At 40.6% G+C, this 25,553-nt stretch overlaps 2 long non-coding RNA genes across 7 annotated transcripts; one reads left to right on the top strand and one right to left on the bottom strand.

Moving 5' to 3' along the window:
* Positions 1-1,202: 1,202 nt before the first annotated feature.
* Positions 1,203-8,755, bottom strand: LOC141557222 (uncharacterized). 6 transcript variants are annotated; one of them, XR_012486744.1, is made up of 5 exons: positions 8,253-8,755; positions 6,917-7,073; positions 5,851-6,490; positions 5,405-5,530; positions 1,203-2,909 (listed from the first exon to the last, which is right to left on the bottom strand). It is a non-coding gene; the product is annotated as an uncharacterized LOC141557222 (long non-coding RNA). The 6 variants fall into 6 exon arrangements; XR_012486747.1 differs by lacking the exon at positions 8,253-8,755 and adding an exon at positions 7,600-7,887; XR_012486743.1 differs by lacking the exon at positions 8,253-8,755 and adding an exon at positions 7,562-7,887.
* LOC141557217 (uncharacterized) lies at positions 7,951-24,833 on the top strand. Its single transcript, XR_012486733.1, has 4 exons — positions 7,951-8,195; positions 9,790-9,891; positions 13,980-14,010; positions 23,622-24,833. It is a non-coding gene; the product is annotated as an uncharacterized LOC141557217 (long non-coding RNA).
* Positions 24,834-25,553: the final 720 nt, after the last annotated feature.

The raw sequence follows: 25,553 nt of genomic DNA on the forward strand, positions 1-25,553 counted from the left end.
TCCTGTAACAAGACAAAAACATGTCTATACGCAGCTGGTAAGGAGCTAGTGGAGAAAGACTGAAGGCGCATGAGGCAGGAAATTATTGCTAGGATAAGCGAGAAATTTAATAAAGGCACAGGCAGAGAATGAAGCCTTACCAAAAAGAAGGGATTGGATGGTACCGGGGAAAGGCCAGACTGTCAGAGGAGCTGGGGCTGAACCCTGACTCATCACTTATTGTAAGAATCCTAACAATTGTGTAACTTTGGAAAAGTTGATGTAAAAACCATCTACCTCAAAGAATCATCAAATTATTGGTTAACTGGCATAACTATCAAGGAATATCTGGGCTTCAGACCTCCTTTGCCCTCAAGTTCCACTCTCTGATTTCTGCCATACTAGAGGGAAAGAGGACCAGCCATGTCTGCTCACTGGGATGCTGGCTCAGGGCTATGATACTTTCAGTAACTGAGACAATGACACCTCTTGTCCAGAGACTTTTTAGAAAGTTGTGATAATGGCTTTCAAGACTCTGTGAAGCTTTTGACTATTTGGTTTTAAAATGTTCTTTTGAATAAATGACACCTATGCTGCCTTTAAAAAAAATTGGGGCAGTTATGTGGCCCAGTAAATAGATCACCAACCATGGAGTTAGGAGGACAAGTTCAAATTCAGCTTCAGACACTTGACACTTCCTAGTTGTGTGACCACAGGCAAGTCACTTAACCCTGATTGCCTTGCAACACACACAAACACACACAAGAATTTCAACTGCTATTCTATAACTCCACGAATTTTTTTTGTTGTTTTTTAAAAAGTAGACATAAGATTTTGGACCCATGTCCTCAACCATAAAGAGATAGTGACTCCTGAGATCCCTTCTACCTAGATTTAGTGTTAAAGCATCTTCCTATATGATAAAAAGGGGAAAGAGAACAGATGGTGATTCTGAATTTATAGAGAAATTGAGGAAGCACTTTCAGGATTCACCAAAATTTTTGAAGCACTTGGGGATTTGTCAAGATTGTTAAGAGAATAACTTGCCACCTGAAATAATCATGGAAAGTGGGGAAGAGAGGTGCTTGAGGACTTGAGTAAACAAAAGCACTATGGAAAATTTGGGATTTGCCTCTGAGTTTTCATTTTACTGTGTTTTACTAATTTTAGCTAAGTGTGTGCCATGTTTAAAACCTTCCTGAAATTCATGATCTTAGGAAGACTTTATTAATATTAGAAGATGTCAAATTTTTACATTCATTACACATTCAAAAGATTTCTCTCCAATTACACATTTTAGTGTAAACATAAAAACTATACTCATTTTACATCAACTTTACACATTTTAGTGTAAACATAAAAACTATACTCCTAAGGGAAAGCTTTCCCCACCCTATTCATTATTTGTAAAACTATATTTCTGGTGTTTGACCATGTGGGCTCTGATTCCACATTTATTATTCATAAGGCTCCTCTTCATTGTGAACTCTCTGAAGTTAGTAAGATGGGTCCTCCGAATGAAGGATTTCCCTCATTAATTACGTTCATAAGGTTTTTCTCTCTTGTGAACTCTTTGATGTACAGTTTAAGAGTTCAAGCAGAAAGCCTTTCCACATTCACTACACTGATGAGGTTTTCTCTCCAGCAGGAACTCTGTGATGTACAAGAAGATATGGCTTTCAGAGGAAAGATTTTCCACATTCTACCTATATATAGAAGGTTTTTCTCCACTATAAATCCATTGGTGTTACATTAAGTTTTTTGTTTATTTGTTTGTTTTCTCAAATAAGGCCTTCCCACATTCTGTGTGCATTCATAAGGTTTCTCTCTGGTATAAATTTTCCAGGATCAAATAAGTTTCTTTATCAGAAAGGTTTCCCTTCACTGTGTGCATTGTTAAGGTGAGTGAATTTGCTGATATTAAGTAAAGTGAGTAAAGTGTAACATCTGTTAAAGGCCTTCCCACATTCATTACACACGTGGGGCTTCTCTCCAATACGAACTCGCTGATGCTGAGTAAAGTCTGAGCTCTGGCAGAAGGCTTTTCCATTCGTTCCATTCATAAGGTTTTTCTCTGGTCTAAGTAAGTCCTTTGTTCTGGAAGAGCTTCCCACATTTGTCATACTGAAAAGGTTGCTCTCCAGTGTGAACTCTTTGATGTCGAGGTAGATATGTTTTCCCAAGTAAAAGACTTCCCACATTGCTTACATTCACAAGGCTTCTCTCCAGATTGAGGCCCAATCAGAACCCTACTATGGCGGAAGACCTTGCCACATTGATCACATGTATGACGCTTATCTCTAGTAAGAATCCTCTAATGTCAAGTGAGGAAAGCTCTCCACACTCATTACACTCAGAAGGTTTTTCTCCAGTATGAATCTTTTAATATTGAATAAGTTCCTTGATCAGGCAGAAGGCCTTACAACATTCATTACCCTAATGAGGTTTCTCTATAGAATGAAGGCTCTGATGTTCTGTAAAATTTGTCCTCTGGCTAAAGAACTTCCCGCTTTCACTACATTCATAAGGTTTCTCTCCAATATGAATTCTTCGATGCAGATTAAGAGTTGTAGTCAGGCAAAAAGTCTTCCTATATTCATTACATTCTTAAGATCTTTCACAGTATGGATAATCTGATGTCAAATGAGGTCTCTCTTCCAGCAGAAGGCCTTTTCACAGTCATTACAGTCATAAAGTTTCTCTCCCATATGAATTTGCCTGTACTGAGTAAGATACGTCTCCTGGCTGAAAGTCTTGCCACATTCGTTACATTCATTATTAATTCCTCACTAGCTGGGTGCCACAATTCCAGTTTTGACTCAACTAGGAGTCAAAGGTACCATCCCTTATAAGGCTTTCCTGGCATAATTCCTCCAAAGAAATGTCCAGCTTTGGGACTGTCTGCTTGATTTCCCATCTACTGTCCCAACCTGAAAGAGATAAAAATATAAATATTCCATTTCCTCCTGCATTACACTTAATCATATCTTCTATCTCCTCAATCAATAAAGATTATCAAATAATAAAATATACAAAATATGACACATTCGTTTTGTGTACTAGAATGAGCTTTTACACTTTATAAATAAGCTTCTATACCAACACTACAAGAAAGTCTAAGACAGAAAAGAAACTCCCACATTCATCAAAATATTCATACTAGCGTTTTTCTGATGAAAAAGAATTAGTAGTTTCTATTGGGGAATGTCTAAGATACATTCCTATAACACAATATTACTTCACTTTAAAAAATGACAAATATGAAGAATTCAGCAAAGCAAGGAAAGACACATGCGAACTGTTAGAGGAAAATAAGAAGAGCAAACAAAATATATGATGACAACAAAAATACAACACAATATGTAATTATAAGGACAAAGGATGGTCCTAAAGAAAAGCTGAGAACACGTACCTCTCTCCCTTCATTGCAGAAGTGGGAGATTCCCAGTGTGGAACGATATATACATATATTAAATAAAGAGGTGAGAATTTGTTAGTTTTGAATTGGTTTCTTTCTTTCTTTTTTTTTTTTTTTAATCTTATAAGGAAAAGCTTGTTTAGTAGGGGAGTGGGAAGAGGTATATTTAGAAATAAATGTGAAGTAAAAATAAAATAGATAACAATAATGGTTTAAACTGTGCAAGATTCCTTGAAGGAAATAATAAGATATTGTTAAGTCTTTTTTAAGTTAGAAAACTAATAAATATGTATTTATTCAGAAAATATCATTATTAGAGAAGTGGCTACTTGTCAGGCATATTATGGTGAGGTTTCCGCTCTCGTATGAATTGGCATAGATGTTTGCTGAGGTCCCTTCCAATTCTGAAATTAAGTATCAGAATAGGGCAGGCATAAGAGGTAAACTAATGCTTATTAAATGGGTTTGTCACTCTTGTGGAAACAAAGAACAAGCTGGTGGGTTCCATAAACAGTGGAATATTCCAGACACTCACTTTTCCACATGTGTTCATGTCATCAAGTCCTAGAACACTGGAGGAACTCCTGGATGAGATCCTTAATCATTTAAAAGAGTCTGGCCTATCTATCCATGCAGGAAGAACAGGTAGATAAAAAATGCCTTTTGTCCACATCCTAACATACAGTTAGATGGGCAAGCTACAGAACTCATCCAACAGTGCAATTTTAAAGCTTAGAGCTACAGTTTTTGTATAATTATGTATACATATATTGGATTTAACATATACTTTTACATATACATATACATATTTAACATGCATTGGACTACCTGCCAATAAGGGAGAGAGTGGGAGGAAGGAGAAGAAAAGTTGGAACAGAAGGTTTTGCAAGGGTCAATGGTGAACAATTATCCATGCATATGTTTTATAAATAAAAAGCTATAATAATTTTTTTTAAAACTACAGTTTTGGGGATCTTATATATTTATTTATATTTTAGAAGGCTGGACGTTACAAAAGGATAATAAGTTGGGCTAATAACTGAAAAGGAAAAAAGGCTGAAATGCTTTTGGGAAATGAAACATCCTCTTAATGTCCCCAAACTTCTCCCTGACACAAAGATTCATATCTTATATACAAATATTCTCACATATAAGAAGAATTTCATGTATTAAATATATAAAGTCACTATATCAAAGGTCTTTGATTTCATTAAGTGTGAAAACTGCTTTCCTCCACCAATACTGGCTGCAACTCATCTATAATTTTCAAGTTTTAGTTACCTAAGGTTAAGAAAGAATAATTGATAAGGCCCATACTCACATCAGAGGTAAGGTACATAGTATTACTAAACTCACAAGGAAAGATGAAAAATTTGTCAGAGAAACTGCCTGGCTATAATAGATAAATGGTCCAAGAATATGAAGAGAAAAATCCAAATGGAAAAAGGAACACAAATTTAAAAGGCAATTGAAAAACCACTCAAACCTTACTAATCAATTAACTAATCAGAGGCACGAATTGGAATAACGCTGAGGATCAACGGCAACATACTGCAGAGATCATTAAAACAACAAAACTCAATGCTGCCAGAGTTGAAGAAACAGGTACGCTCATTCATTTATGGCAGAATGCTAGAAATTGAATAGCAAGCAGTCTGGCAACATGCAGTAAAAGCAACAAAATAATTATACTCTGACTCAATTGCACTATTTAGTATATAAATTTTTTTGAGCTAGCTCCATAAATGTAAAAAAAAAAACCCAATGTGGAAAGCCTTTATGGAATAATGCAAAGAGAAATTTGACAAGGACTTCTGTTAGTATAAATTATGAATTATGAATCTATAACAAACAGGAAAACAAGGTAAGGATGAAGGGGAAGGATCTCTTGCCAGAGAAAATCAGCTCTTCCCCACCTTCCTGGGAAGGGATACAAGGGCAGTTTCTTGGATCCACATTTTATAAGTGATTCCTATTAAAGACCAGTCATGATGTTGTATGCCGTACCTTTTCCTCCTCTGGTTTCCACTCATTTACGTGGACAGGTGCCTCTTCAGACATCTCCCTTTGGCAGCCAAAGTCTTATTCCTTGTTCCAATTGGTAAATCATATGTGGTTTGGAAATGACAAGTCCTGTTTGTTGGAAATAGGAAAAAGGTGGGTTCAGGGAACCATCTCAGATTTAAAATAATGCAATAAACATTAAGCCATCAGTCCCCGGGAGTCCCAAAGGGCGTGACCACGAGACGCTCTCTTCCTAGTCTTTGGAACCAGGGAGAAGTGGGCCACCGACTGGGGTTGTACTCAGGGAAAAAATTAATTCATTTGCCACATATCCTGCTAACGGGATAGAAACCTTTCATGTCTTCAGAGAACTCTACTAGGGTTAGATTATTAGTTTTAATAATTACTTCCGAGAGACAGACGGGAGGCAAAGGGGGGTCTGCGCTTACCCGCGGCCGGTTCCTCTGGTGGTCCCGCATCACGTCCCTGCACTGACCCTGCCGAGAAGGGCTCTGGGGTCTCCACTCCTGCCACATCAGACCCATTTGGGCCTGTTCCAGGACGTCCTAGAGGAGAACGGGGTGGCTGCCCCGGAACTGCTGCAAGTGCTTCTCGAGGACCAAACTCCAACGTGCCCCAGGCCATAGTTCCGCGCACCCGAGTTTGAGTCGGATGGCCGCCATGCCCTGTTTGTTCAAGCACCCATCGGTAAGCATTTGTGGAGGCTGGTCTGGCAGAGGGTCAGGCCCGTGGCTGAGCACGGGGCGAGAAGACAAAGCGCCGGAAGCTGTCCGCAAGACCCCGCCATCCCCGGGCGGAGAACGGGCCAAAAACTACTGACCCAGATGAAAAGGAGGAAACCGTCATTTCAGAGAAAGCGCTGAACAGGCTCAAGCCACATGCGCGGGCAGAGGAAGAGCCTGGGCCGGGCCTTGGAGAGAGATTCCAAGGGCAGCGACGAAGGAGGAGGCCGGTCCCTCCGGCTTTCTGGTTGGAATGAAGTCAAGGAAACCATGCGGAAGAAGCCACAAAGAGAAGCCGGGAACGGAGAGCGTACTGCGGGAGTACAAAGTCCTTCCCCGACCAGAACTTTGCAGAACAAGGGGGGGGGGGGGGGGGGGGCCGGGATCATTATCCCCGTTAACAGCTAGGGGACCAAAACTCCCTGGGACTTCTCCCAGAAACAGGCTCCAGCCTGAAGCTGCCCTTGGCGTGGGCCGCCCCCTCCCGGGGAGGACCAGGCGTATCCTGCCCGCCTCTGCACACCCCCCACCACCATTCCCAGCATCTTCCTCGGGCGCCAAGGAGAGCAAGGCGCCTCCTTCCAGGTGCCGGACACTGCCGTGCCCTCTACCAAGGCTTAAGAGAACCCAACAGTTTTGGGTCCTGGACGCTCCGACTCGGGAAAGCGGCCGAAGCCCGGACCCTTTTCTCAAAATGTTATAAACACGTAAGGAAAAATACATAAAATTATAACTGTAATGAAATAATTATGAATTTTTTAAAATCACTGACCTTAAGGCCCTCCCGGCAAAATGCAGATGACGAGATTCCCGCACAGGCAGAAAAGGCGGCTCTGGTCATCCGGAATGCGGGTCTCCTCACGCGTCCCGTAGCTTTTTTGACCACGCGAAAGTGAAGTCAGTCCATCAGCGCCAGACTCTGGCTAATCCTTGAGGAAACAAAGGGAAGGAAATGCAATCCTCGCCTTAGAGGCTGCGATCCAATGGGAGACACCCCGACAACCGTGCAAACCAGAGAGAGCGTGCGAGTGAAGAGAAATGCACAGCGCACAGGGGAGACGGAAGGGAGAGGAATAATTAGCAGATGGAGGGCATGAATAAGGATGATGGGAAATGTGGCCCGCAGAAGGTGTCCCGGAGAAGCTGTCCCGCGAAAGGACGGGGTCTGGGGGAGGGATGGCGACTAGTGTAGGGACGCCGACTAGTGTAGGGACGCCATCTGGCGGAGTGAGGGAGTCGCACGGACTGGCGGAGGGATGACGGACTAGCAAGCGGATGGCGGACTGGCGGAGGGATGACGGACTAGCAAGCGGATGGCGGACTGGCGGAGGGATGACGGACTAGTGAGTGGATGGCGGACTGGCGGAGGGATGACGGACTAGCAAGCGGATGGCGGACTGGCGGAAAGATGACGGACTAGCGGGCAGATGGCGGACTGGCGGAAGGATGACGGACTAGCGGGCGGAGAGATGCGGTCTGACGGAGAGATGCGAACTGGCGGAGGGATGACGGACTAGTGAGCGGATGGCAGACTGGCGGAAGGATGACGGACTAGCGGGCGGAGAGATGCGGTATGGCGGAGGGATGTGGGATGGCGGTGGGATGCAGTCTGGCGGTGGGATGCGGTCTGGCGGAGGGATGCAAACTGGCGGAGGGATGACGGACTAGTGAGCGGATGGCAGACTGGCGGAGGGATGACGGACTAGCGGGCGGAGGGATGCGGTCTGGCGGAGGGATGCGGTCTGACAGAGGGATGCGGTCTGACGGAGGGATGCGGTCTGACGGAGGGATGCGGTCTGGCGGAGGGATGCGGTCTGGCGGAGGGATAAGGTGTGGCGGAGGGATAAGGTCTGGCACAGGGACGCGGTCTGGCGCAGGGACAATGAAGAAGATGGCAGGAACGGAGATGGGAGTTTAAATGAATGTTCCACAACGGACGGAATCCAGACTCCTTCCCGTGCCTCCCCACAGGGACCCTCCTCCGGATACTGAGCACAGCGTCCGGCTGCAGGGAGTTTGCTGACTGGCGGAGCTGGGCGCCAGGTCCCAAGGTGAGTGGTCACAAAAGGGCCCCGGCCCCGGTCCTCTAAAGGGGGAGCCCCACTCACCAAGGGAGAGTTGGGGGACGGACGCTGGCGGCCACTTCTCCTCCTCGGAGCCGATGAAGCGGCAGGAAGGGGACGTGGAGGTTCTCCTCCCCGTGACTCCCCGGCATCCAGCCCGGAGGGGGCCGACAGGAGGGGTCACTCGGGCTTTGGAGGGAGCGGCTCTGGGCCTGAGCTCTAGTCCAGGAAGGTGGGCCGCAGGGCGGAACCAAAGGGGGGGGGTCCAGGGGGAAGGAATTCGGGGAGGGGGGGCTCCAAGGTTAGGCGTTTAGAGTGACGGGAACGCGGACCGAGGCGGTTCCCACGATGCTAGAGCGCCCCTTACAGTCCTTCCTCGCCACAAGCAGCGTCTTCGGGAGCGCCCCCTCTGGAGTGACGCTCTGGGTCCAGCGCAGGATTCCAGGCAGGGGAGAGCACTAGGGCCTCAAGTTCCGCTTCTGGGAAAGCCCATGAAGGGAACCAGGTGGGATGCCAAGTTCTGCCCCCTGCGGCTACACGGCCTTTCGGGAAGTGAGGTTGGGACTCCAGGAGTGACTCGTGCGCACGCTCCGCAGTGACCTGCACGTTCCATAGGCTTAGAAAAAGACTGGGTGGCTTCAGCATTAATAATAATAATTTAATTAATTTATTAGTTAATTACATTCCTTTGGGCAAGCCAGAGAAGGGTATGGAAAGGAAAGGAAGGGCCCGGCAGGGCGGGCGGGGCGGGGAGCCGTGTGTCGCCGCCGGTTCTGCCCCGGTCCCCCCGGGGGCAGCTCCTGCTCACACGCAGCGGCTGCGGTTCCAACTTGTCCTTGGTTCTCCAAGAGGGCCTGACTTTGGGGAGCTGGGGTCGTGACCCGCAGCCGAGCAGAGCCCCAGCCTCGCTCTGGGCCCAGTGCCAGGTGTGGAGCAAGTCAAAAAAATCCTCAGTCTGGGAGGGGAAGACCCTCGGTTCTGGATAAAAAGAAACCGCCGTGGTTGTTCGGGTCCCGGTGGGCTTAGAGCCAAGCAGCTGTTTCTGTTTGGGCCAGAAATTCTGGTCTCCCAGGTGGGTTTTTTAAACTAGGTAAAGCCGGCTCCTCTCTGCCTCTCTGCTTGCAGAGCCGCTATTCCTGGATGGGCGTTGGCTCCGTCCCCGGGAAAGATTTTAGCTCAAAAGGGCAAAGTCTCCCCCTGACCCGCATCGTGCCCCCGTTCCCAGAGGACCCCAGAGGAGCGGCTGAGGCCGGTGACCTTGCCTGAGGCCATGGTCCTCTACAAGACTGGGGCTTAGATGAGGAGAGATTGACCACAGGGGCTCTCTGGGGTCCCAGGGGAAAAGCTGGATTGATAGAAGTTAATGGGCGTGGGATAATGCAAGGGCTTCTGGGAAGAACCATTTCAACCAATGAGCTTGTTCCTCCTAGAATTCCTAAGGTGTAAACTCCCTTTAAAGGCCGGAACCAAAGGTCTGAGCCAGAGAACTGTCAAGTCAGCCTGAGTTCTCACCTTGTCACTGTCCAGACAACCTGAGTTCTCACCTGCTAATCCTAACATCTCCCCTTTTCTTTTGATTTAGAACATAGGAGGCTCTTTCTGAGTTGCTGTTCTCCACCTGACCTTATATCCCAAACCAACAAGGAAACTCCTTCCCCCAAAAGGATCACTTTCTTCCTCCCAGGTAATTCCTACTTGGCCTTTTGCCCTGCTTCAATGTCTGCTCTGATACTTGCTGATCTGCTGAAGTTTGGGGAGGGGAGTATTCCATTTTCTACCATATGGAAGGGAAACCTTCCCTGGACATGGATAGTGCCTGCCCCGTTAGATGACCAGGATGGGAATGGGAACCCTTATCTCTGAGGGAAACAGAAGGGGGTGGATCACAAAGTGGACAGGGAGAACTGAACTGAGTTTGGGGGAGAGGTAAAAGTAGTTCTGAGCTTGTGTCCCAAGACACGAAGCCCATCTGAACCAAGTATTAAATTAATTGGCAAGTGGGAACATTGGGAAAAGTACCAAGGAAACCACATGATTCTTCCTCCATATCATTTCCCACCTCCATGCCTTTACCCTGACTGCACCTCCTTACCTCAATGTTCCAGAATCCTTTCCTCCTTTAAGATGTCTCAGGTGAGGAGAAGCCTATCTTAATCTTCCATTTATGTGTATCTTGCTTCCTAAAGTAGCCAGCATTTCCAATTTCATCTGTAGTATTTTGTAGCCCTCTGCATTCAGTTATAAGACACCATTTGGGCTCACGATTCAGTTTATTTTATTTTATTTTTAAATTATATACTATTTTTTATTAATTTTTATAATTATAACATTTTCTTTGACAGTACATATGCATAGGTAATTTTTTTTTTTTACAAATTTATCCCTTGTACTCCCTTCTGTTCCAAATTTTTCCCCTCCTTCCCTCCACCCCCTCCCCTAGATGGCAGGCATTCCCATACATATTAAATATCTTATAGTATATCCTAGGTACAATATATATGTGCAGAACTGAATTTTTTTGTTGTTGTTGTTGTTGCAAAGGAAGGATTGTATTCGCAAGGTAAAATTAATCTGGGAAGAGAAACAAAACAAAACAAAAACCAATGCTCTCAGTTTATACTCATTTCCCAGTGTTCCTTTTCTGGGTGTAGTTGATTCTGTCCATCATTGATCAATTGGAATTGGATTAGCTCTTCTCTATGCTGAAGATATCCACTTCCATCAGCATACATCCTCGTACAGTATCATTGTTGAAGTGTTGAAGTGGTTCTACTCGTTTCACTCAGCATCAGTTGATGTAAGTTTCTCCAAGCCTCTCTGTATTCCTCCTGTTGGTCATTTCTTACAGAACAATAATATTCCATAACATTCATATACCATAATTTACCCAACCATTCTCCAATTGATGGGCATCCATTCATTTTCCAGTTTCTAGCCACTACGAAAAGGGCTGCCACAAACATTTTGGCACATACAGGTCCCTTTCCCTTCTTTAGTATTTCCTTGGGATATAAGACCAGTGGTAGCCCTGCTGGGTCAAAGGGTATGCACACTTTGATAACTTTTTGGGCATAATTCCAGATTGCTCTCCATAATGGTTGGATTCTTTCACAACCCACCAACAATGCATCAGTGTCCCAGTTTTCCCACAGCCCCTCCAACACTCATCATTATTAGTTCCTGTCATCTTAACCAATCTGACAGGTGTGTAATGATATCTCAGAGTTGTCTTAATTTGCATTTCTCTGATCAATAGTGATTTGGAACACTCTTTCATATGAGTGGAAATAGTTTTAATTTCATCATCTGAAAATTGTCTGTTCACATCCTTTGACCATTTATCAATTGAAGAATGGCTTGATTTCTTATAAATTAAAGTCAATTCTCTGTATATTTTGGAGATGAGGCCTTTATCAGAACCTTTAACTGTAAACATGAAAATGCAAGAAATATTAAAACAAAATTTAAAAGATTGAAAAAAGCCAGAAGCATATGAAAAACAACCTGAAAAATCAAAGAGAAAGAATTGAAGAATCAGAGCCATCACTTGTAATCAGCTGCTCAGGAACTTTTGTTGGACCAAGGGCTGGAGAAAGGAGGGATGGAATTAAGGGCACAAGAATAGAATTCAGTCTTGGCAAAGGGTTGTTGCCATAGAAAGGCCCCAATCCCTAAATCACCTGATCCAGTTGGAACTCAGCTCTAAAATTAGGGGCCTGCTGACCTTTGAGGTCACTTCTACCAGGGATCTTGTTACCCTCCTTCCAGCCATGGATAAGTACTAGCATAGGCCTTTGGTTTCCCTGTGTGAGGCTGGGTTTAATTTTCTGTTGAAGTTCTTTGTTTACAATCATTTGTTGATTAAATGGGAGGTAACAGCAACAATCCTATGAAACCTCTGCCCATCCCCCCCAAAAAATGGAATTTAGACTTTAAAACTCCCATTCTGTATTTCTAAGAAAAGAAAGAGTTTTTGGTCTCCTTTTTCCCTGCTGTGTTTCTATACTGTATATATTCTTCCTTATATTGTATGGTCTGGTCATCTGGGCAGAGTTCTATAGAAAGCGTAAGGGTTTTTAAGGTGAACATTTCCAAATCATCAAAGGATTTAATTTTATGTCAAACTTGCTAAATTTGGCCAATTGAGAATGCAGAGAAAGATGGACCAGGATTTTCCCTTCCTTATCTGAATAAATATATGGCATTGGAAATAAAACAAAGACTAATGTGCTCCAGGCAAAATATTTTTATTAAAGATTTCCAAATTAAGAAATATCTGAGTGGGGTTTAGCTGATGGGGGAACATCCCAGGACTGTAGAAATTAAAATTTGTCAAATTTGTATACAAATAACCCAGACCTCTCTTTCATTCATCCCTAAAGCATGAGGGACTTTTCAATTGCTTTAGTGTTGAGGGGAAAGAAGGGATTTATGGTGTGAAATTTGATCTCTGAGTTTAGAACCACTTCTCATACTGACATTTTACACATAAACACACACCCAACCAGATGTTTGCATGTGTGTGTGAATAATGAGAGCTTGTGAATTCTAACCTGAGACTAATTAGGAAATTAGAACTAAGGGTGTCTCTCTCTTTCACACACACACACCACATACCAGATGCAACTTGGTGGAGAGAGCTAATAGTCAACAAGAAGTTTTCTTAAAGGTGTTATTCATTATTGCATTTATTCCAAAAATACAAACTTGTAATAAATACTGAATTAACAGTTACCTATTTTCATTTTAGAAATGGATACAAGGCTATTCTTTATAAAATGTTTCAGAAGAGTGTAAAAATCTTGATTTTAATAACATAGTTCTGCATTTTTCATATTTTTAAAAAAATAATTTTTACATCGTTTTATTCATTCTACCTGAAAACTATTCCAAGTTCATATTCTTGTTGAATAGGGGGAAAGTAATGGGGGGAGGGAAGAATGTCAGCTTTAATGTTTAAAATGTGATACTAAGCTTTGTGTAGTTAGTAATAACAACTAGCATTGATATCTTGCTTTAAGATTGACAAATCAATCTACAAATCTCTCATTGGAAGCTCAAAATCACCTTGCAAAGTAGGTATTATTATTATCTCCATTTTATAGATGAGGAAACTAAGGCAAACAGACAGTGATTTGTGTAGGATCATGAAGATAGTGAATATCTGAGGCAGATCGACTCAGGTCTTTTCAGCTCCAAATCCTGCACTTGTATCTACTTTGCATGTTAATGTAATAAATTAGCTTTCCAGTTCTCTACTATACCTGCTCCTTAATTATCTCTGATGAACTAGAATTTAGTAAACAAGATTTCTCAGATAATTTTTATTTTGTACAAAGTAGATAATTTTGAAATGATTCATTTACTCCAGAATTAGGGGAAATGATAATATTGATATATGGGTTTTCAGGTTTCAAGACCATACATTATTCAAACCTAGAAAAAGTAACTTATTGTCACTTTTGACAATATTTTGACTTATTGACCCAATCAATTCCATGTTCTTAAAATTCAAACTAAAGATTTAAATTAATAGCTAGGCATTTTAAGAGCTTCTTTTAAGGAATAATTGATCTGTGAAATTTTTGTTGTTTTTATTAAAAACTTTACAAAGTTTGCTAATGCTCCATAAAATCATCTAAATACTTTGTAAAACATGCAAATAATTTAGAAATGAAAGAAATTTAATTATTTCTTTTTCACAAATTTGGTTTCTAATCTTTTTTTGTACCTTAGTTTTCAAATAATTTTTGTATTTCTTTTTCACCCAAGCTCCAATTTGGCCAACGTTGGAAGCAGAGAGGTAAGAGAGATTTTTTTCTCTTTTAAGACTATTTTGAAAGGTAACTTTTGTATAGCCTATTTCTTTTGGTTGATCATGCCAAAAGAAAAGGCAGAGACAAGTTAGCTGTTAACTTTGGGGAATATAAAGCATTAATAGCATAACACAGACATAACAAACATTTATTTCCCATTCTCTTACAAATTTTCCAAGTTTCACAAGGTCCCTTTCTATCTAAAGTAAGGAACCCGCTATTCCTAATCTTAGTTTTATCACTTACAAAACGGACACTAAATCAGGCCTGAACTTCTAAGTTTTTCTCTAGGAGATTTTTAAGTCAGGATCTCTGCCTATAGATTAAGTATAGAACTTATGACCATTTTGTGACTGGGGTCCTACTCTCAGCCTAAGAGAATTCTTCTGTTCCCTAATTATGTTAATGTTTTTAGAATCTCATAAAAATGTAATTTGGTAACAATATAAAATTACTTTAGTTTAATTTGCCAATCACTTTCATCCATTTAAAGTGCACTTTGAATTTAGAACTAGTTCCTAGTGGATAGAATAGCTGTTAAAGTTCCATTCTTCCAAGACTTTTTTTGCCAAAATAGAATCATAGAAAGAAAAATTGAGACTGATGAAGAATTTAGTCATATTGACAGTTCATTTATTCTAAGCTGATTTGGGGAAATTAATCAGTAAGATTCTGTACTCTTTAAGAACAGGCTCATCATCCAGCAGTATTTCTATTGGGCTTATATCCCAAAGAGGTCTTAAAGAAGGGAAATTGACCTGTATATGCAAGAATGTTTGTGGCAGCCTCTTTGTAGTGGCTAGAAACTGGAAACTATGGACAGAATCAGTTACATCCAGAAAAGGAACACTGGGAAATGATTGTAAACTGTGAGCATTGGTTTTTGTTTTGTTTTGTTTTTCTTCCAAGATTATTTTTACCTTCTGAATACAATCCTTCCTTTGCAACAACAACAACAACAACATTTAGTTCTGCACATACATATTGTACCTAGGATATACTATAAGATATTTAATATGTATGGGAATGCCTGCCATCTAAGGGAGGGGGTGGAGGGAAGGAGGGGAAAAACTTGGAACAGAAGGGAGTACAAGGGATAATGTTGTTAAAAAAAAATTACCTATGCATATGTACTGTCAAAGAAAATATTATAATTATAAAAATTAATAATAAAAAAAAAAGAAACTGGAAGATGAATGGATGTCCATCAATTGGAGAATGGCTGAATAAATTGTGGTATATGATTGTTACAGAATATTATTGTTCTGTAAGAAATGACCAGCAGGAGGATTTCAGAGAGGCCTGGAGAGACTGATGCTGAGTGAAATGAGCATGACCAAGAGATCATTATACACAGCAACAAGAAGACTATATGATGATCAATTCTGATGGACATGGCTCTCTTCAAAAAAAACCAAGATCATCAAAAGTTCCATACTTTGCCCAAAACCATTTCTTTAAATCCAATGTAGTTTCATATCAGATTTGACACTGCTTAATAGTTCTATTCTTAGTCATGTCCTGTTGGATAGGGAATCCATCCTTATCCCAAGCTGTTAAAAGTGCCTAACCGGACCTAAAACTATTATAAAGCACTGGTCATCAAAACCATTTGGTACTGGCAATAAATAGACTAGTGGATCAGTGGAACGGGTTAGGTTCACCAGACACAGTAGCCAATGACTATAGTACTCTGGTGTTTGATAACTTCAAAGACCTCAGCTTCTGGAATAAGTATGGGTCAGAACTCTGGCCCATAATCAGGATTCTTACAAGGTGCTAAGTCAGTGGAATTGATAATACAATGGTTATCTAGTTTAGCATGGTGATTAATAGTTCTCTAGTTAGGTACATGTACTTAGTATTGAATATAGTTCTACAAGATTGATATCTATTCCACAAGACTCAGACCTACGATGATGTAATTAAAATAGAGCAGATAAAGCTGGGACAAACTCAGCCAGGGACATTCCATCTTTGATCAGGCTCCTGGTGGCTCTCCTGGGGGACTGAGAGGCTCAGAGACAGACTCAGAGAAGACAAAGGATTGGAGGCAGGAGCTCAAGACCTTGTCTTAGAGACAAGGAGAGAGATTCACTCCTTTTCATACCACCGTGGTGGCTGGCCTGTCCTCCTGCATTTTCTCCACTGAGACCAAGCTAGCCCAGGCCCCAGGCAAGGAGACAATAAAGAATTTGGACTTTATCCCTGGCAGTTTTCCTGGTAATTACTGAAAAGAAGGGTGCCCCAGAGACCTCCAGAAAACCAACCAAAACATTACTGACAGAAACTAGGGGTTGACCAACCCCTATCTGGGGTCTTAATCTGTATGAACAAAAGATTATGAATTTCAAGGGAATTAATGAAAAAAACAAAACAAAACAAAAAAAAAAGGTGGCCTAGCTGTGCCAGACCTAAAACTGTATTATAAAGCAGAAGTCATCAAAACCATTTGGTATTGGCTAAGAAATAGAGTAGTTGATCAGTGGAATAGGTTAGGTTCACAGGATAAAATAGTCAATGACTATAGTAATCTAGTATTTGACAAACCCAAAGACCCCAGCTTTTGGGATAAGAACTCACTATCTCACAAAAACTGCTGGGAAAATTGAAAACTAGTATGGCACAAAGTAGGCATTGATCCACATCTAACACTACCTACCAAGATAAAGTCAAAATGGGTTCATGATCTAGCCATAAAGAATGAGATTATAAACCAATTAGAAGAACATAAGATAGTTTACCTCTCAAATCTGTGGAGGAGGAAGGAATTTGTGACCAAAGAAGAACTAGAGATCATTATTGATCACAAAATAGATAATCTTGATTATATTAAGTTAAAAAGTTCTTGTACAAACAAAACTAATGCAGACAAGATTAGAAGGGAAGCATTTTTACATTAAAAGGCTTCATTTCTAAAATATATAGAGAATTGACTCAAACTTAAAAGGATTCAAGCCATTCTCCATTTAGTAAATGGTCAAAGGATATAAGCAGACAATTTCCAGATGAAGAAATTGAAACTATTTCTAGTCATATGAAAAGGTGCTCTCAATCACTATTGATCAGAGAAATGCAAATTAAGACCTCTCTCAGATTGGCTAAGATGACAGGAAAAGATAATGACAAACGAAGGAGAGGATGTGGGAAAACTGGGACACTGATACTTTGTTAGTGGAACTGTGAACCAATCCAACCATTCTGGAGAGCAGTTTGGAACTATGCTCAAAAAGTTATCAAATTGTGCATACCATGTACCCAGAAGCCTTTCTACTGGGCTTATATCCCAAAGAGATCTTAAAGGAGGGAGAGACCCACATGTGCAAAAATGTTTGTGGCAGCCCTTTTTTGTAGAGGCTAGAAACTGGAAACTGAATGGATGTTCATCAGTTGGAGAATGGCTGAATAAATTGTGGTATATGAATGTTATGGAATATTATTGTTCTATAAGAAATGACCAGCAGGATGATTTCAGAGAGGCCTGGAGATACTTACATGAACTGATGCTGAGTGAAATGAACAGAACCAGGAGATCATTATACACAGCAACAACAAGATTATGTGATGATCAACTGTGATGGACTTGGTTCTTTTCAACATTGAGATAATTCAGGCTTATTCCATCTGAGAAGTTTCTTGCTGAAGACTAAAGATAGCTGCTCCTCTAATATGGATCAGATGGGGAAGTCTTCTATCTGCCTATGTTCCACTTATTTATAGCTAACACCCAAATGTTTTGAGGCTTGATTCTGGCAAATTTCTCAAATGTTTTCATATTCTCAATTTTTAGAACCAAACTTCTAAGGCTCTACAACCAGTCTATGAGAGCCTGAAGGCTTTTAATCAGAGACTAGAACTAGGTGGTTGGGTCTCTGGAAACTCTTTATGTGTAACTAATCTATTCCCTATATAAAAGGTTTGGGAAATAGGAATTCCATTCTGAAGTGTCACACACTCCAATCTACTTCAGCCTTTATGAGATACTTCTGGAAATCTAATCACTGCCTTGGTGTCCAAGCTCATGAAAGAGACCCCCAAGGAGGCTCCAGGTTGTGGCACCCTCTTGGTCATTTTATAGCTATGATCATTTATGGCTTTTCATGCCTTTCAGACTGACCACCCTTCCCTTTCAAAGCTGTTATCAAAGCAAGCAGCAGCTTTCAAGACAGCTTTGGTGTGGCTGCACTCAGCCTTAATACCAGGAAAACAACTAAGGACCTTTTCTCTTAATTAAGGATTTCAGGGCTTCAACATCAGCCCTTGTTTTCTATAACTGGAATCCCCAAGCCTTGATCCTCCCTGGACAGGTGCAGCTGCCAATAACTTGCCCTTTCCCCTTTAAGTAATGCTTTTGTGTACTGATTGACGAAATCAGAGGACCAAGCTTATAAACTCATTCTATTTTTTTTAACAGCCAGTTATACTTCACCAATAATGTTAATCTCTCACAGCAGAACTCCTAACTATTCAGTTTTATTATTTATTAGTAGTGGCTTAAAAAGAAAAAAGCAATCAGTCTATTTCAAATCCGTCAAAATAAAGTCTTTTAACTACTGACCAAGAAGAAAAAGGAACATTCTCATTGTTGATTTCACTGAGCATAGTTTTTGTTTTTGATTTTTTGTTTCTTTCTTTTTTTGTTTTAGGAAAGTCAAAGAAATAAAAAAAAAACAGGGAAGAAAAAATCAGTCTATGTTTTTAAAAAGGTAAAATCAAGGCCATGAGATATTAAATTCTCCAGAGCTTACACACTTGGCCAAATCAATCATACATTTGAACAGTTCCTTTTAGTTCAATTGGGGGCTTTACTTAAAGTATCTATAATTAGATTTTTTGCAGCTGCCAGCATCTAAAGAGAATGAATGCATTCTGGTTTTTACTGTGTGTTTTCTGGCTGGGTGGAGATCTTTCCTGTCTCAAAAGCTACAATTATATTAGTGACCAAGATCCTTTTCAATAGCATATTTCCTGCTTGGGGAATTCCACATCAGGTATACAGTGACTAGGGAACCCCTTTCATGGGATAGCAAGACTTATTCAACGGCTCCTAAAGATTTCCCATGCTTCAGATCTTCCCCTATCATTATCACCCTTAAAGCTCAATGGAAAATTAGAAAGAGCAAATGGACCTCTGAAAAACATAAACTGGCCAAAGTAGATGATGTCTTTTCTCTATCCTGGCTAGACATGCTGTTGCCCTTCTTTATAACACACATACTACTCAGGAATCACATCATTTGTCACACTATGAAACAGAAACAGTTCCCTTTGGTTTCTTCCTCAATAACTGATTCTGATGAAAGCTGCCCTCCCCTGGGGCTCCACCAGCAAAGGTCTCCCTCACTGATTGAAACCTGGAACTTGGGCTAATTGGAAAAACCATGGCGCCTCAGTAGAAAGGACTCTATCAGATACTGCTTCTATCCCTGTCAAACTTACAGGTGTTAATAACAGGATACATGCTTCACAGCACAAACCAGATCTCCTCTTGGGAGTTTATTCAAGGGACTATCAAAGCTGGGAATTGCTTCCCCCAGGCTGTTGACAATAACTAGACAGACCATTTCCCAACATTACAGAAAAAGCTTCCTAGAAAAGCAGATAGCTTCTGGCTGGTTATTTTGTGTGTGTGTGTGTGTGTGTGTGTGTGTGTGTGTGTGTGTGTGTGTGTGTGTGTGTGTGTGTGTGTGTGTTTTTCTTTGTATTCTCTTCCTGCATAATTTTGCCGTTTCTATAGCTCCCAACCTATGTAATTCCATTAGATTGAGGTAATGTAGTAGTTCATATTCTACTGAGATTCTCTAGCTCTGCCTTCAGTTTATCCATCCCCAATGATTTTCATTTCAGATCCTTCCTTGTTCCTCCATCATCCCTCAGAAGCTAAACTATTGGGAAGGATGTCTATAATAGGTGCTTCCACTTCTTCTCCTCTCACCCCCTTAAATTCTATTTAACCTGGCTTCCAATCTCATCATTCAGCTGAAACTGCTCTTGCCAAAGTGATCAGTAATATCTTAATCTTGACATTGAATGGCTTTCTCTCAATCCTCATCCTTCTTAAACTCTCTAATGTCAGTGACTCTGTTGATCACCCTTTTCTCCACTTTTTTTAATTTAGCATTTTATTCCCCCAGTTACATGTAAAAACAATTTTTAACATTCATTTTTTAAAACTTTGAGTTCCAAACACTCACACTCACACACACTCACACTCTCTCTCTCTCTCTCTCTCTCTCTCTCTCTCTCTCTCTCTCTCTCTCTCTCTCTCTCTCTCTCTCTCTCTCTCTCCCTTTTTAACCCCCCTCATTAAGAAGGCAAGTAATTCAATATAGGTTTTGCTGTGAAAGAAAACAGCCCTCATGAAAAATAAAGTAAAAAAGAATATGCTTCAATCTGCATTTTGTCCTTTTTCTGGGTATGGATAGCATTTTTCATCATAAGTCTTTCAGAATTGTCCTGGATCATTACATTGCCGAGAATAGATATGTCACTCACAGCTGATCATTTTTACAATATTGCTGTGACTTTGTACACAGAACATTTCACTTTGCATCAGCTCAGGGAAGTCTTTCCAGGTTTTTCTGAAAGCATCCTGCTCACCATTTCTTATAGCACAATAGTATTTCATCCTAACCACATACTACAATTTATTCAGCTATTCCCCAAATGATGAGCATCTCCTTAGATTCCTATTCTTTGCCCTCAGAAAAGAACAGTTATAAACAGTTTTTGTTCACATAGGTCCTTTTGCTTTTTGTTTTTGATTTCTTTTAGGAAACAGACCTAGGAGTTGTATTGCTAGGTCAAAGGGTATGCATGGTTTTACATACTTTTGGGCATAGTTCCAAATTGCTTAACAGAATGGTTAAATCAATTCACAATGGTGTATGAATGCATCATATTTTCTACATCCCTTCCAACATTTGTCATTTTCCTTTTCTGTCTTATTAGCCAATCTAATAGATATGTAGTATCCTTGACTCCCTTCTTGATGGACTTTTGGGATGCCTCTCCCCAATTCTCAGACTGTACCTGGCACAGTACATACTGCTAAATGTTTGAAGGACTCCAAAGTGTATGGCCAATCTTGTTTTCTAACATTACTGCAACCTCCTTAGTCAAATCGACTAAGCCTCCAACTCTATCACTGATATGACCTCCCTTGTTTGAAGCTAGTTGCTGAAGATCCTGACTCTATATTGCAAATTATTGCAGATCCTATATGAATTGATCCCAGCTTTCCCACTAACAATGGTGCAGAGATTTGTAGTTGTATGAAAACAAAATGTAGAATTCCATGGTGACTCCCTCTTCCCTTTGTATCCTAATAGGCTTGTGGCTACATGAGATCAGCAGCCATTCTTCCCTTATTCCATCTCTGCCACTGATCCCAGGCTTTGTTCTTCAATCTAACCTCTGGGATTGAATTACACTCCACATTTCATCAGCCAAATGAGTTTTCTGTGATCATCCTCACAGAGCTCACAATCACTACTCCAGGTCTATTGTATCTGTGGTGATGCAGCCTGGAAATGAATTGTACATTGGACCTCATATCCTTGAAATAGTTTCTATACTCAAAGCCCATAAGAATCATTCACCAAACCTTCCTTGGTACAGGAACTGTCAACTATAACTTCTAGCCATCTGTTTTTGTTCAGCTCTCTGGCTAAAATTTTTCTTTCATTTTTAAATCGAGTAAACTTTATTTTCTATGTGAACAAACTACAAAAAGAAAAACAAAAAGGGCTGGTTGTATTTAATCCTGGGGCTAGAGTTTGATGACCACCACATCTACTAGGGATTTGAGGCTGTGTCCACAAAAAACTCTTGCTGGTACTGATTATTACTTGATGGAAACTCCTAATATGGGAAGTGATATACCCTTCCTAGGAATTGCTGAGATCCCCAGAATTGTCCTTAGAATCTCTTTTGGCTGTCAAGTTTGGAAATTTTTACTTGCTATCTAACTCATACAAGAGGTTGATTTTTTTTTTTCTAAAGTTGCCCTCCAGAATCAAGTCCTGGATATCCTCACAATGGAACAAGAAATTTGTTCTATAATCAATTCCTTGTGCCACAACTATGTTAACAACTTTGAGTAGATTACAAAAAAAAAACAACTTAAAATAAACTATTAACAAAAGCAATGACTATCCAGACCCATTGATAGAACCACTTTGTTTGACTATCTCTTCTTCTTCTTTCCTTCTAAGGCCTGATGGGTCCAAAGTTTACCTCTGTTGGTCATAACCATTTGTGTTATTTTTCTTTTCTCATACATTCTCTTTAAGCTTTTATCAGGTGCTCCATACTATAGTGTTCCTTGGATTCTAAACCTGCCCTTCAGATGAAATTAACAATCCTTGTTCCCTGAGAAGAGAGTCACTTGCTTTAGATCAAAAAAGAGGACCTGAAGAGGAAGAAGAATAATTTCTGCCTTGGAGAAAGCTTAACAATATGAACCAATATGATAAGCATGTTATTAGACATCCCAAAGATGCTCATAAGGTTAAAAATTTCAGAATGTAAAGCAGATATCACAGAATTGACTCATCTATAAGAATACAAGCCTTTCTCCAATTGATAAATGGTCAAAGGATATGAACAGACAGTTTTCAAAGAGAATAAAGCCATTTCTAGTCATGAAAAAAATCCTCTAAATCCCTACTCATTAGAGAAATGCAAATTAAGACAACTCTGAGGTACCACTGCATACCTGTCAGATTGGCTAAGATGACAGGAAAATGGTGATAAATGTTGGAGGGGATGTGGGGAAACTGGGATAATTAATACATTGTTGGTAGAGTTGTGAACTGATCCACCTTTCTGGAGAGCAATTTTTAACTATGTTCAAAGGGTTATCAAATTGGGCATACCCTTTGATCTAACAGTTTCTCTACTGGATTTGAATCCCAAAGACATAGAAAAAGGAAAAAGACCCACATCTGCAATTGTTTGTAGCAGCAAAGAACAAGAAACTGAGTGAATGCCCATCACTTGGAGAATGGCTAAAAAACTTATGGTATATGTATTTAACATGTATTGGTCAACCTGCCATATGGGGGAGGGTATAGGAGAAGGAGGGAAAAAATTGGAACAAAGGTTTGGCAACTGTCAATGCAAAATTATCCATGCATATATCTTGTAAATAAAAAGCTATAATTAAAAAAACTTATGGTATGTGAATGTAATGGAATATTATTGTTCTATAAGAAATAATCAGTAGGATGTTTTCAGAAAGACCAGGAGAGACTGACATGAACTGATGCTAAGTGAAGTGAAGCATTGTACATTGCAACACTGAGATTATGAAATGATTGACTGTGATGAATGTGGCTTTTTTCAACAATGATGGGATTCAGACCAATTCTAACAGATCTGTGATAAAGCCATCAGCATCCAGAAAGAGGATGATAGGGATTGAATGTGGATTATAACATGGTATTTTTGTCTTTTTTGTTATTGTTTGCTTGCTTTTTTCCCTTTCTCATTTTTATTCTTTTTGATCTTATTTTTCTTATGCAGCATGATAAATGTGAAAATATATTTAGAAGAACTGTACATGTTTAACCTATATTGTATCACTTCCATCTAGGGATAGGAGGTGGAAGGAAGAAAAGAAATATTTGGGGACTTCCGGCCAAGATGGCGGCGTGGAGGCAGACAGCTGCTTGAGCACCGTGTTTTCTCTCAGAACTTACTTCATGACAAGCCTCAGAGTTAATGCTTGACTGGAAAAGAAACCCACAAATAATCACCCACAGAAGACATCCTTGAAATTCGCCAGAGAAGGTCTGTGTTTGCTCAGGGGAGAGTCAATCAGACTGGGCGAAGACTGAGGGCAGGCAAGCCTGAGCGAGACAGGCAGCTCACACAGCTCAGACTGGAGGGGGAGGGGTACGATCTCTGCCGTTTCTGCAAAAAGGCTTTTGCCCCACTGTGGATACTCCGTCTTGGCAGCAAGCCAGGATCAGCGGAGGAGAGGGTATAAACACTGGAGGTGAAGATTAAAACCCAGGAAAGCTAGTGTCTCTTGGAACCGGCTACCCCCAACCCCCACCTGGACTGACTCAGTGCGTTCTCAGAGCCTCAGAGCACAGACTCAGCGCAGCCATCACTGTCCTGTTAGTGCCTCGCTGCCCTCCCCCCCCTCGCTGCCCGTCTGTAGAGGAAGCCCATTAATACCATCCAGCCCCATCCCCCCAAAAACAGACCAGTTGTTTCTCTTGTCAATTTGTTTTCTTCGATTCCCAATCTGACAAAATGAACAAAAAATTCAAAAGGGCTCTAACCATTGACAGCTTCCGCATGGAGAGAGAGCAGACTTCAAACACTGAGGAGACTAAAAACAGACTGTCCCCAGAGGAATCCCCTAAGGGGGATATGAGCAGCTTCTCAATACAGAAGAATCTCATAGAGGAAGTCAAAAAGGCTCTCACAAGAGAGCTGGAAGAGAAATGGGAAAAGGAAAGGGAAGCTTGGCAAGAGAGCCTGGAGAAGTCAACTCATGCATTCAAAGACAGAGTAGATAAAGAAATCAAATCATTGAGAAACAAGATTAGTGATCTGGAAAAGGTAAACAACTCCAAGGAAAACAGGATTCGTGAGCTGGAAAAAGAAAGCAGCTCTCTAAAAAATAAAATGGAAAAAAATTCCATAGAAGATAAAAACTCAATTAGACAATTACAAAAAGATATAAAAAAAGTGAGTGAAGAAAATACATCATTGAAAATTAGACTCAAACAAGTAGAAATGAATGACTCAAGGAGAAACCAAGAAGTAGTCAAGCAAAACCAGAGAAATAAAACAATTGAAAAGAACGTCAAGTACCTTATTAGAAAGACAACAGACCTGGAAAACAGATCCAGGAGAGACAATTTGAGAATAATCGGACTCCCTGAAAAATGTGAGGAAAAAAAGAGCTTGCACACTATTTTCAAGGAAATTATCAAAGAGAACTGCCCAGACGTTTTGGAAACAGAGGGTAAAATAGACATTGAAAAAATTCATCGATCACCTACTGAAAGGGACCCTAAAATCAAAATGCCAAGAAATATAGTGGCCAAGTTCAAGGACCATCAGACAAAGGATAAAATACTGGAAGCTGCTAGAAAAAAGCAATTCAGATATGGAGGAGCCACAATAAGGATAACCCAGGATCTAGCAGCATCCACATTAAAAGAACGAAGGGCCTGGAACATGATATTCCGAAAGGCTAAGGAACTTGGTATGCAGCCAAGAATAACTTACCCAGCAAAAATGAACATCGTTTTCCAGGGAAGAAGATGGACATTTAATGAAGTAAATCAATTCCATCTCTTCTTGATGAAAAAACCAGACCTACAAAAAATGTTTGATCTTCAAATATAGAACTCAAGAGATTTCTAAAAAGGTAAAAAGAAATCTTGAGAACTATACTTCTGTTATAAAAATATGTAAATATTGTGTCCAAAGGAGAACTAGAGAGCATTATTGATCACAAAATAGAACATTTTGATTACACCAAATTAAAAAGTTTCTGCACAAA

The sequence above is a fragment of the Sminthopsis crassicaudata genome, chromosome 1, assembly GCF_048593235.1.
Source record: "Sminthopsis crassicaudata isolate SCR6 chromosome 1, ASM4859323v1, whole genome shotgun sequence".
NCBI lineage: Eukaryota > Metazoa > Chordata > Mammalia > Dasyuromorphia > Dasyuridae > Sminthopsis > Sminthopsis crassicaudata.